The sequence below is a fragment of the Oncorhynchus nerka genome, linkage group LG21 (genome assembly GCF_034236695.1).
Source record: "Oncorhynchus nerka isolate Pitt River linkage group LG21, Oner_Uvic_2.0, whole genome shotgun sequence".
NCBI lineage: Eukaryota > Metazoa > Chordata > Actinopteri > Salmoniformes > Salmonidae > Oncorhynchus > Oncorhynchus nerka.
This window is the reverse complement of record NC_088416.1, coordinates 32,377,160-32,391,437: the sequence shown is the minus strand read 5'-3', so window position 1 is coordinate 32,391,437 and position 14,278 is coordinate 32,377,160. Positions and strand designations below refer to the sequence as shown.

The 14,278-nt window shown below is 42.8% G+C and overlaps 1 long non-coding RNA gene across 1 annotated transcript; it reads left to right on the top strand.

Moving 5' to 3' along the window:
- The first annotated feature begins 72 nt into the window (after nucleotides 1–72).
- On the top strand, nucleotides 73–5,521 carry LOC115104295 (uncharacterized). Its single transcript, XR_003859707.2, has 4 exons — nucleotides 73–289; nucleotides 1,133–1,241; nucleotides 1,788–1,831; nucleotides 4,190–5,521. It is a non-coding gene; the product is annotated as an uncharacterized LOC115104295 (long non-coding RNA).
- Nucleotides 5,522–14,278: the final 8,757 nt, after the last annotated feature.

Sequence of the window (14,278 nt, the reverse complement as noted above, 5' to 3'; positions counted from 1 at the left end):
AGGATTGAAAGGTTGAGCTCAGACCACAAACGCTACTTTCCGTTCACCTCCTGCCGCTGCAACAGGGCCTTCCCCTGATCTGAGCTAATCCCACAGGCTAATCTTGCCACTAGCTTGAGAGCCACAGGAATCATTCTACTCTCCCTCATTGTGAGGAATGGTCCCAATGTTCTAACCCAGCTGCAGTCCCAAGACGGGATACATGTGATAGGACCATGTGCACCACTACGATGGTCCTCACCACTATTGCTGTCATCCTATACAGAAAGTTCTCAAACCGAGTCGAACCGTAAGTACTCTTGTTTTTACTCTTTCTCATCTTCTGCCTATTGCTCTGGTCACGTTCACTTCTTGAGGGAAAAACAAGATGAAAGTACACAGAGAGACATGTATCTGGTCACATGTACAGGTAAGGTTGACAGATTTTGTGAAATGTACCTTGGTTGGTTCGATATTTTTAGTTTTTGGTTGCTTTGTACTTTCCTCTTGCATCACAGTGTTATGTCACACAGTGCATCAGAACTGTTAACGGTAGTGTGTTTTGATACTGCCATGGAATTCTCTCATGGGATTTGTGTACTGTTTGAAAGTGTTCTCATGCCCATCATGGAAAATTATGGCAAATGTCTCAATAGCACTGAATGTTAATTATTTCAACAGATGATGAAATTTAATCCACACAACCTTTGGGTTGGTAGACGTTCATGTTATACCTCCCTCCTTAAATAACCTTCTGTCTTATGTAACCACACAAAACGCAACATATCATACTAATTTGAGTGTCCCGGACAGAGGGACTATATATTAACAAAATTGTGTCTAATGCAGGGATGAATAAAGAAAAATGCATCTGAGCTCTTGAGCAGAGGGCTGCTAATTGACTCTAAGTGCAATCCTCTCAGCCCCCCTGGCCCTGCATGACCACTCACACGGCAACGGCACACAATTTCATGTGGCTGCAGCAACATATCAAGCTCAAAAGCATGGACACATATTCATTATCTGATTATATCAAATTAGGATCCATAGTTTTATCAGTCTTACTGACAAGTCAAGAATTGTAATGAAGCTTCAATATGTGCTAACATCAACAATACTGGATTTGATGAATATCCCTCATCTCCCATTTCAGGCACAATGTTGATGATACCAATGAGGAGCCCTACATGAAGAGCAATGGAGTGGACCCTAAGAAATAACAACCCTCACAGCAGGTGTAGCTCTAGTCTACAGTCTACATGGTACATAAAAGTAAAATAACAAGTAGCCTACAGAAGTGAATGCTGTCTGATATTTCAAGATGTGGGAAGGAATGCAAGAGGAGGGGAAGAGAGAGGGAGGGAAAATGGAACATGTGGTAGAAGTAGAGATGCATGAAGTGAGAAGATGTATGCCCGTTCCACATTTAGCTTTCAAGTACTCACCACTACACTGCTCCCACTAAATGATTTAGTGGCAGAACAACAATCCATCAGCTCTGTGGAAGGTTATTATAAATGCATTACCTCCCCAAGCCTACCAGTTCAATGGAGTCGTGCAGGGCCTCATAATATATGGGTCAATAAAGGGACACACACAAAAGACTCGGGATGAATGAAATAGGCTTTATTGTTTTAGTGTGAACTTTCACACTACCTGTGCGTAGAAGCTCTCAGATCTGAGGCGGGTCTTTTCAAATGAAGAGACGTGAGTTTATTCATTTATTCATAGCATGATATCTCCCTAAATGATTAATGTCCCCCCGCATGTACGCTTTTCTGCACCCTCTTTTCTCTCTTTTCTTCCAGACACGAACTGAAGACAGGTCTTCACCTTGATGGCTACACATCTGGTGAGTTCTCTCAACGGCTGCATTCTATGTCTCAAACTTAAACACCAGAAATGGAAAAGTACTACTGAATTACTACTCATTACTACTACCTGAGATCTACACAAAACCTACTGGTTTACTACTTGATTGCTATTGAGATGTGTAGTAAACCAGTAGTGATTTAGAAATGTAAGTAGTAAATTAGTGATACATTGAGACGTTTCACTACTGGTCAACACTACATATTTCCTATTCAAGTAAATATATAATTCTTCCTCGATGACTACTGAGCTTTTGGGTATCTGCTACTTAAACCTCTTCGGGATTGGTGTCCTTTCCACGGGATGGTAGAGATAACATAGGCTAATGCGATTAGCATGAGGTTGTAAGTAACAAGTAAATTTCCCAGGACATAGACATATCTGATACTGGCAGAAAGCTTAAATTCTTGTTAATCTAACTGCACAGTCCAATTTACAGTAGCTATTACAGTGAACGAATACCATGCTATTGTTTGAAGAGAGTGCACAGTTTTGAACTTGAAAAGTTATTAATAAACAAATTAGGCACATTTGGGCAGTCTTGATCCAAAAATGTAACATAAATGCAATGGTTCATTGGATCATTCTAAAACTTTGCATATACACTGCTTCCATCTAGTGGCCAAAATCTAAATTGCACCTGGGATGGAATAATACATTATTGCCTTTCTCTTGCATTTCAAAGATGATGGTACCAGATCTAATGTGTTATATTCTCCTATATTCCCTTCACATTTCCACAAACTTCAAAGTGTTTCCTTTCAGATGGTATCAAGAATATGCATATCCTTGCTTCAGGGCCTGAACTACAGGCAGTTAGATTTGGGTATGTCATTTTAAGGTGAAAATTGAAAAAAAGGGTCCGATCCTTAAGAGGTTTTTAAATACGATTCTCTTTTTTGTTGCAGCCACGTTTCTACACCACGCAATATTTTAGAAAATAAAGACAAGCACCAGAGACAACAGAATATATGCCATTATCAATCATTTGCAATCAGAGGTCATATAAGACAACACAGAAAAACATTTACATACAAGCATACTTATTAGCTAGCATGACGAAAACAGAGGCTACATAGCTACATTCCAATGGGGCTAGCAAACAACTAGGCTAAACACAACACCGTTTTGGCAAGCAATCTTTTTGATGTGGTAAAAAGTTATATAAACTGCTAAACAACAACATGAAACTATTCAGAAAACACAAACAAAGTTAAACTTACAGATGGTGCAAGCATAAAGGCTATGAAAGACAGGATGATGAAGGATAGAAGATGATTACATTCGGAATTGTCAAGAACAGTTGCTAGCCAACAACAACCAACTACCAACTACTGTTTTGCCTTCATCTGCGGTTGCGAAAAGCCTGTGTAATCTGGCAATAGTGTTGAAATGACTTATTTCCTACCAACATCAAGTAGTAAAACCTATACCTGATTACCATTGAAAAGCCTGTGTAGAAAAGCTGTAGAATTTTGACTACAGATTTACTACATGCATCATGTAGTAAAAAGCTACTACTGTAATCAGTACTGTTTTCATGCTGAACACTACAAAACACTACTTGACTATCTTGAATAGTGCATAATCTACACAATCCTTACAAGTCTCTACATAGTCACTACTGCACGAATAGGTTTTGTGTAATAATTCAGTAGTACTTTTTCATGAGGGCTAATTTACCCAGTGGTGGAAAGTACTTACAGTAAGTAAAAAATACTTTAAAAAACTACTTAAGTAGTTTTTGGGGTATCTGTAATTTACTATTTATTTTTTTGACAACTTTTACTTCAATACATTCCTAAAGAAAATAGTATACCTTTTACTTCATACATTTTCCTTGACACCCAAAAGTACTCATACAATTTGAATGCTTAGCGGTACAGGAAATGGTCCAGACTTATCAAGAGAACGTCCCTGGTCATCCCTACTGCCTCTGATCTGGCATACTCACTAAACACAAATGCTTAGTTTGTAAATGATGTCTGAGTGGCGGAGTGTGCCTCTGGCTGTCAAAAAAGGAATACTAATAATAAGGAAATCGTGTCGTCTGGTTTGCTTAATGTAAGGAATTTGATGTATTTTTACTTTTACTCAGGTATGACAAGTATACTTTTTCCACCACTGTACTTAAGTACATTTAAACCCAGATACTTTTAGACGTTTATTCAAGTAGTATTTTACTGGGTGTCTCACTTTTACTTGAGTCATTTTCTATGAAGGTATCTTTACTTTTACTCAAGTATGACAATTGAGTAGTTTTCTACCTCTGAATATACCACTGCTGATTGAAGCTCCTTGCTAACATGTTAACTTCTGTGCTTTTGTATTTTTTCAGTCTAGTTTGACAGGCAAACATCCTATAACCTAAACCCCAAAAGGGGTATGTTACAGACAACAGCAGCAGCTCCATCTCAGTCATCTGGAATTGATGCAGCTGGCGCCATTGTCTCTCCAGTGTTCAGAGACTGTGCATTGCTATGTGAAAAGCATCTGGAATTAATAACAGGCCAGGGCAGGCCAGCACAACAAGAATATTTTTTTTATTATCACATCTTCAATCCCCCCATCTGTCCTGCAGATCCCTCTAATGTTATTTCAGCAGAGGATTGTCCCAGGAGGCCTCCCTCCTCCTTCTTGAGGCAGGAGAATTCCATTTCTGGGAATGAAACCTCAACCAATCACATCTTGATGGAGCTGAATCTACAGAACAACATCTTGGGGGTTTCTTGTTTTGTAGAGTTGGATGTTTTCTTACGGCTTAAAGTAGGCAAATGATCAATGTAAAACTGTTGGAATGTGTTCCGTGCCTCAAAAAACAGTAGTTTTCTTTGATTGTCAAAAAGGGCTATACAGATTTGTGTCCATTGAGTAAATTATAATGGCTTTTAAAGAAGAGGCAGAACTTTAAAATTATGCACTTTAAATGGTAGGATGTTTTTGGTAATCTTTCACATTCCTAAAGTGACTTAAATATTGTTTTTGACAAACAAGGAGCTACGGATAAGCAATATGTTTAAAATGAATCGCTTGAACCCATAAATATTTGACCAAATGTCAGAGAACATAAATGTCTTGTCGTGAAGATGTGTGCACCATGGCTACTCAATCTGAAGAGCAATGGAAAGAGGCATTTGTGTTGTACCTCTCTGTCAACCCTCTCCAGTCACAATGCATTGCTATGTGATGAAAGAAAACCTGAAAGTGAATCACCTCTTCCCCTACACCTTTAGCATCCCGTTGGTCCCATTGAAGGAGCAACAGTCAGAAAGAGGTGTGTTACTAGTCTGCCTATGTTCAAAACACAGCTCCAACTTTACTTGACATTTTTAAAAGCAGCTAGGGGTCACCTTAGTAAACGTCTGCCTTGAGTCAGAGCTTGGTGATGATGGTGGTTACTGGTAGGACGGTTTGTTACAGAATCGACTTTCCTTTGACATGTCGTCTTACAACCTGCTTCTTCTCTCTAAAGCAAACATTATGTCTGTTCTTCGCTCTCCCCACCTGATCAAATAAAGAGATTGGGAAAAATGTATTTAGTTTGTACATATTTTTATGGCCTTGGTTTGAATTTTCCCTTGTTGTAGGATACCTACTCCCAAATGTTGCATTGTATGTACTGCATGATGACCATTACTGTATTACCACTTAAAAGAGACCCTTCAACATGTAACATACACAGTCTGAGATATTGAATCTGTTCATGCTTGTTTTTTTAACCACTCCAAACAAGAAGAATTAAGCAGATACCTCAGCAAGACGTCACCTGACCTCATAAGGATAAAACAGTGATCACAAACGTGAGCAGGTAAATATAGCTCTGCTGCTGACACAACAGCCTTGTGTTATTTACTTCCAATCTCACCAGACGTCAACATGACAGTGGTTACTATCGAATCATTAGACTGGCAAATTACCCCACAAATTGATTGAAGGACCTTGAAAAAGGTCCATAAAGAAGCCAAACGAGTCATGTTTAGGAAGACGCAAGGCTCTCGACCTTCGCCTCTCCCGAGTCCATACGGGAGTTGCAGCGATGGGAAAAGACTAACTACCAATTAGATACTACGAAATTGGGAAGGAAAATGGGTAAAAATCCAATTTAAAAAACAAGAAGCCAAACGAAAACACCTGTGGTGTTACAGGCAACACAATATTGTCTTTGCTAATAACACCAGTTTCATGACAATAACAAGATGTTCCTGAATAAATAGTTTGCAAATGCAGACTTTGGGAGAGGGTATAAAAATACTTTCATTACCTCTGATCTCCCCACCTCCCTCAAAACTATAAAGGGATGGCAATACCCACTAGAGATAAATGGAACAGTCGCTGTTACAACAACCATGAACAACCCAAAAAACGTGAAGTGGTGGTTAGAGGTCCCTCCATCTTCTACAAGCCTCCTCAGAGTAAGGCCTGGAGTGGAGACATCGGAAAGGACCTTTGAGTGCTGGGGAAGTGGTCAGGGGGGGAAAGTTGTTAGTAGGGATGTTACTGTCCCACTAGACACACTCTAGTTGAATCAACGTTGTTTCCATGTTATTTCAATGAAATTACGTTGAACCAATCGCCACACCGGCAGTCACGAGTCATGACCACAGTCAAATTCCACGTGACTGTTGAGGTATATAGGCTTCTCCAAACTGAGTGCTGATAGTCATTAGCAGCCTACCAAACTTGCTAACGGCCAGTCGTTAATGGCCTGGTACTCAGCGCTCTGTTGTCACGTTAATCACTCTGGTATCAATGCAAATTCAATTGAAAATCAAATCAAACACTTCACGAGAGCCCTGGCATTCAGAAATTGAGCGGAATATATTGTGTTCATATAAGCCCATGTTGTACAAAAGTTCTACAGGCTATACTATGAAAACAGAGTTTTGATGGCCTATATTAAAAAGAGGAGGATCCCATAAGCTTTCTATAGGCAAGGCCTACTACATTGTACAAAAATATAAATGAAACAAATGTTTTGGTCCCATGTCTCATGAGCTGAACTAAAAGATCCCAGAAATGTTCCATATTCACAAAAAGCTTATTTTTCTCAAATGTTGTGTACAAATTTGTTTACATCCCTGTTAGGGAGCATTTCTCCTTGGTCAAGATAATCCATCCATCTGACAGGGGTGCCATATCTAGAAGCTGATTAATTAAACAGCATGATCATTACACAGGTGCACCTTGTGCTGGGGACAATAAAAGGTCACTCTAAAAATATGCAGTTTTGCCACACAACAGAATGCCACAAATCTCGAGTTTTCTAGGAACGTGCAATTGGCAATCTAACTGCAGGAATGTCCATCAGAGCCGTTGCCAGAGAATTTAATGTTAATTTCTCTACCATAAGCCGCCTCCAATGTTGTTTTAAAGAATTTGGCTGTACGTCCAACTGGCCTCACAACCGCAGACCACGTGTATGGTGTCGTGTGGGCAAGCGGTTTTCCGATGTCAACGTTGTGAACAGAGTGCCCCATGGTGGCACTCTGGTGGGGTTATGGTGTGGGCAGGCATAAGCTACAGACAACGAATACAATTGCATTTTATTGATGGCATTTGAATGCACAGAGGTACTGTACCGTGATGAGATCCTGAGGCCCATTGTCATGCCATTCATCTGCCGCCATCGCCTCATGTTTCAGCATGATAATGCATGGCCCTATGTCGCAAGGATTTGAACACAATTCCTCCATGGTCTGCATACTCAACAGAAATGTCACCCATTGAGCATGTTTGGGATGCTCTGCATGTTGCGTTTATATTTTTACTCAGTAAATAATTACTACAGTCTAAATAAAAATATTCAAAATACTTCACCAGAGACATGACTTAGCCACACAGGATCATTAGCTTGTTTTAAAAAAAAATGCTATGGATAGTTTCAAATCACAAGTGTGTAAGCCTATGCTTATTTGAGAATCACGGAATTGGGTAACATGAACGGCAAAATGTCTAGCTGATTGAGATGTGTATGTCAGTGACAAGCATCTGAAATATGTGTGAAGATAATATGTCTTGAGTATAATATAAAATGTTGCAACAAGGAGGGGAGGGGTAGGTGGAGAAGACATGTCTCTCTCCAGAATGCGCTCAGTGGTCTCCTAACAATTATTGCGCATTAATTGTTACATTATGTGAATTGTTTGCCCTATGATTGTTAATTTTTTAAAATAAATTTCCCATTTCATACAGTTGAAGTCAGAAGTTTACATACACCATACACCAAATACATTTCAATTCTGTTTTTCACAATTCCTGACATTTAATCTTAGTACAAATGTCCTGTCTTAGCTCAGTTAGGATCACCACTTTATTTTAAGAATGTGAAATGTCAGAATAATAGTAGAGAGAATTATTTATTTCAGCCTTTATTTCTTTCATCACATTCCCAGTGGGTCAGAAGTTTACATACACCCAATTAGTATTTGGTAGCATTGCCTTTAAATGGTTTAATTTAGGACAAATGTTTTGGGTAGCCTTCCACAAGCTTCCCACAATAAAGTGGGTGAATTTTGGCCCATTCCTCCTGACAGAGCTGGTGAAACTGAGTCAGGTTTGTAGGCCTCCTTGCTCGCACACACTTTTTCAGTTCTGCCCATAGATTTTCTATAGGATTGAGGTCAGGGCTTTCTCAAACCAAGATGGCGTAGCAGTAAGACGTCTTGTCGTGTCGTGTCCCTTGTATATATCGTATATATCCTTTTTTTCGTTTTTACATATTTTTCTTTGCATATCTTTTAAAACATTTTGCTAAACCTCAACTTCTAAATACTCTCCTGCAACCCGCCTCACCCAATGTAGCTATTTTTCCTAAAGTATTTATATTTACTTCGGATCCGGAACCCCTCAACTGAAGCTAGCCAGCTAACTACCAGCTATCAGTCAGCAAAACATTGCTAGCGGTCTTCAGCTAACCGGTCATCAGCTAACCTTTAGCTCGGAAAGCTCTCGCCAGTTCGAACAACGCGACTCTAACCAGAGCATAACGGACCTATTTTTTTTATTTTTATTATCCCCGGATTCCCACCGCAAACGGAACATTTTCAGCTGGATCTTCACAACTAGCTATCTAGCTAACCGCAACCCCGGATGATTACTCCTGGCTAGCGTTTCCACCCACTTAGCTTGAAGCTAGCCCGGCCAGAGCTCCTGTGCTACCACCGTAGCATACTCCTGGGCTACAATATCCGGACCCACGACCGGTCTATCGATGTCACCGCATGAAGAGGAATAAACAGACTCACCCCATCGCGACGTCCCCCAAAGGCTAACTCTCTAGCCCTTGCTATCTCCTTGCTTGCTAATTCGGCCTGCTAACTGCTAGCTTGTTTAGCCCCGGTCCGCTAACTGCTACCTTGTTTAGCCCCGGCCTACTAACTGTTAGCTTGTTAGCACAGGCCTGCTAACCGTCTGAATCGCCGCGTCCCAAACACCCACTGGACCCATATTTACTTTCTATCTCTTTTCGATTTTTAATTTGTTTATACCTTCCGGTAACCTGCCTCACCCAATGTGATACGGAATCGCTATTATTTTTAATTTTTAGAACACACTCAAGAACCTCCAGAAGCTAACCAGCTAACTAGCTACAAGCTATTTAGTCATTGTTAGTTTTTTTTAACCTGGATAACACTCGCCAGTCCAGCTTCCCTGCCCCATCCACCGCTGCCCCCTGGACACTGATCACTTGGCTACATAGCTGATGCATGCTGGACTGTCCATTAATCACGGTACTCCATTCTGCTTGTTTATGTTTTATCTGTCGGCCCCAGCCGCACTCAGGCTCTGTGTGTAGTTAATCCTACCCTCCCTCTGCCTAGTCAACGCCATTTTACCTGCTGTTGTTGTGCTAGCTGATTAGCTGTTGTTGTCTCACCTACTGTTTTAGCTAGCTCTCCCAATTCAACACCTGTGATTACTGTATGCCTCGCTGTATGTCTCTCTCAAATGTCAATATGCCTTGTATACTGTTGTTCAGGTTAGTTATCATTGTTTTAGTTTACAATGGAGCCCCTAGTTCCACTCTTCATACCCCTGATACCTCCTTTGTCCCTCCCCCCACACATGCGGTGACCTCACCCATTACAACCAGCATGTCCAGAGATACAACCTCTCTCATCATCACCCAGTGCCTGGGCTTACCTCCGCTGTACCCGCACCCCACCATACCCCTGTCTGCGCATTATGCCCTGAATATATTCTACCATGCCCAGAAACCTGCTCCTCTTATTCTCTGTCCCCAACGCTCTAGGCGACCAGTTTTGATAGCCTTTAGCCGCACCCTCATACTACTCCTTCTCTGTTCCGCGGATGATGTGGAGGTAAACCCAGGCCCTGCATGTCCCCAGGCACCCTCATTTGTTGACTTCTGTGATCGAAAAAGCCTTGGTTTCATGCATGTCAACATCAGAAGCCTCCTCCCTAAGTTTGTTTTACTCACTGCTTCAGCACACTCTGCTAACCCTGATGTCCTTGCCGTGTCTGAATCCTGGCTCAGGAAGGCCACCAAAAATAACATCTTCCGTCAAGATAGAACTGCCAAAGGGGGAGGAGTTGCAGTCTACTGCAGAGATAGCCTGCAAAGTAATGTCATAATTTCCAGGTCCATACCCAAACAGTTCGAACTACTAATTTTGAAAATGACTCTCTCCAGAAATAAGTCTCTCACTGTTGCCGCCTGCTATACCGACCCCCTCAGCTCCCAGCTGTGCCCTGGACACCATTTGTGAATTGATCGCCCCCCATCTAGCTTCAGAGTTTGTTCTGTTAGGTGACCTAAACTGGGATATGCTTAACACCCCGACAGTCCTACAATCTAAGCTAGATGCCCTCAATCTCACACAAATCATCAAGGAACCCACCAGGTACAACCCTAACTCTGTAAACAAGGGCACCCTCATAGACGTCATCCTGACCAACTGGCCCTCCAAATACACCTCCGCTGTCTTCAACCAGGATCTCAGCGATCACTGCCTCATTGCCTGTATCCGCTACGGAGCCGCAGTCAAACGACCACCCCTCATCACTGTCAAACGCTCCCTAAAACACTTCTGTGAGCAGGCCTTTCTAATCGACCTGGCCCGGGTATCCTGGAAGGACATTGACCTCATCCCGTCAGTTGAGGATGCCTGGTCATTCTTTAAAAGTAACTTCCTCACCATTTTAGATAAGCATGCTCCGTTCAAAAAATGCAGAACTAAGAACAGATATAGCCCTTGGTTCACTCCAGACCTGACTGCCCTCGACCAGCACAAAAACATCCTGTGGCGGACTGCAATAACATTGAATAGTCCCCGCGATATGCAACTGTTCAGGGAAGTCAGGAACCAATACACGCAGTCAGTCAGGAAAGCTAAGGCCAGCTTCTTCAGGCAGAAGTTTGCATCCTGTAGCTCCAACTCCAAAAAGTTCTGGGACACTGTGAAGTCCATGGAGAACAAGAGCACCTCCTCCCAGCTGCCCACTGCACTGAGGCTAGGTAACACGGTCACCACCGATAAATCCATGATTATCGAAAACTTCAACAAGCATTTCTCAACGGCTGGCCATGCCTTCCGCCTGGCTACTCCAACCTCGGCCAACAGCTCCGCCCCCCTGCAGCTACTCGCCCAAGCCTCTCCAGGTTCTCCTTTACCCAAATCCAGATAGCAGATGTTCTGAAAGAGCTGCAAAACCTGGACCCGTACAAATCAGCTGGGCTTGACAATCTGGACCCTCTATTTCTGAAACTATCCGCCGCCATTGTCGCAACCCCTATTACCAGCCTGTTCAACCTCTCTTTCATATCGTCTGAGATCCCCAAGGATTGGAAAGCTGCCGCAGTCACCCCCCTCTTCAAAGGGGGAGACACCCTAGACCCAAACTGTTACAGACCTATATCCATCCTGCCCTGCCTATCTAAGGTCTTCGAAAGCCAAGTCAACAAACAGGTCACTGACCATCTCGAATCCCACCGTACCTTCTCCGCTGTGCAATCTGGTTTCCGAGCCGGTCACGGGTGCACCTCAGCCACGCTCAAGGTACTAAACGATATCATAACCGCCATCGATAAAAGACAGTACTGTGCAGCCGTCTTCATCGACCTTGCCAAGGCTTTCGACTCTATCAATCACCATATTCTTATCGGCAGACTCAATAGCCTCGGTTTTTCGGATGACTGCCTTGCCTGGTTCACCAATTACTTTGCAGACAGAGTTCAGTGTGTCAAATCGGAGGGCATGCTGTCCGGTCCTCTGGCAGTCTCTATGGGGGTGCCACAGGGTTCGATTCTCGGGCCGACTCTTTTCTCTGTATATATCAATGATGTTGCTCTTGCTGCGGGCGATTCTCTGATCCACCTCTACGCAGACGACACCATTCTATATACTTCCGGCCCGTCCTTGGACACTGTGCTATCTAACCTCCAAACGAGCTTCAATGCCATACAACACTCCTTCCGTGGCCTCCAACTGCTCTTAAACGCTAGTAAAACCAAATGCATGCTTTTCAACCGTTCGCTGCCTGCACCCGCACGCCTGACCAGCATCACCACCCTGGTTCCGACCTTGAATATGTGGACATCTATAAGTACCTAGGTGTCCGGCTAGACTGTAAACTCTCCTTCCAGACTCATATCAAACATCTCCAATCGAAAATCAAATCAAGAGTCGGCTTTCTATTCCGCAACAAAGCCTCCTTCACTCACGCCGCCAAACTTACCCTAGTAAAACTGACTATCCTACCGATCCTCGACTTCAGCGATGTCATCTACAAAATTGCTTCCAACACTCTACTCAGCAAACTGGATGCAGTTTATCACAGTGCCATCCGTTTTGTCACTAAAGCACCTTATACCACCCACCACTGCGACTTGTATGCTCTTGTCGGCTGGCCCTCGCTACATATTCAGACCCACTGGCTCCAGGTCATCTACAAGTCCATACTAGGTAAAGCTCCGCCTTATCTCAGTTCACTGGTCACGATGGCAACACCCATCCATAGCACGCGCTCCAGCAGGTGTATCTCACTGATCATCCCTAAAGCCAATACCTCATTTGGCCGCCTTTCGTTCCAGACATTGTTTGCAAAATTCACAACCTCCTACACTTGTGAGAAACAAGTTAATGTAGGAAAGTGCCCATTTGGCAATGTCTGATTTCTGATTGTCTTAACTCACCACGTCCACCCACAAAGAAAATGAGATTCTCCAAAAATTTCTTCACCTCACACAGTAAGTCAACAGTCTGTTTTTTTAACATCCATCGCGAATGATTTGAAATGTTTTTGTTGAAACATCATTCTAACACCTCCAGCCTCCATAATCACCAAACCTCAGTATGAAAGACCATAATATCATGATCTGATGATACCATATACAGTGGATTCGGAAAGTATTCAGACCCTTTGACTTTTTCCACATTTTGTTACTTTGCAGCCTTATTCTAAAATAGATTAAATTGCTTTTTTCCCTCAAGCTACACACAATACCCCATAATGACAAAGCAAAAACAGTTTTTTACAAAAATGAAAATAACACATTTACGTAAGTGTTCAGAACCTTTACTCAGTACTTTGTTGAAGCACCTTTGGCAGCAATTACAGCCTTGAGTCTTCTTGGGTATGACGCTACAAGCTTGGCACATCTGTATTTGGGGTGTTTCTCCCATTCTTCTCTACAAATCCTCTCAAGCTCGGTCAGGTTGGATGAAGAACATCGCTGCACAGCTATTTTCAGGTCTCTCCAGAGATGTTTGACCAGGTTCAGGTCCGGGCTCTTGTTTGGCCCCTCAAGGACATTCAGAGACTTGTCCCGAAACCACTCCTGTGTTGTCTTGGCTTTGTGCTTAGGGTTGCTGTCTTGTTGGAAGGTGAACATTCACCCTGAGATCCTGAGCGCTCTGGAGCAGGTTTTCATCAAGGATCTCTCTGTACTTTGCTCTGTTCTTTCCCTCGATCCTGACTAGTCTCCCAGTCCCTGCCGCTGAAAAACATCCCCACCGCATGATGCTGCCACCACCATGCTTCACCATAGGGATGGTGCCAGGTTTCCTCCAGACGTGACGCTTGGCATTCAGGCCAGAGTTCAATCTTGATTTCATCAGACCAGAGAATCTTGTTTCTCATAGTCTGAGAGTCTTTAGGTGCCTTTCGGCAAACTCCAAGCGGGCTGTCATGTGCCTTTTACTTGAGGAGTGGCTTCCGTCTGGCCACTCTACCATAAAGGCCTGGTTGGTGGAGTGCTGCAGAGATGGTTGTCCTTCTGGAAGTTTCTCCCATCTCCACAGAGGAACTCTGTTGCTCTGTCAGAGTGACCATCGGGTTCTTGATCACCTACCTCACCAAGGCCTTGTCCCCCAATTGCTCAGTTTGGAAGGGCGGCCAGTTTTAGGAAGAGTCTTAGTGGTTTTAAACTTCTTCCATTTAAGAATGATGGATGCCACTGTGTTCT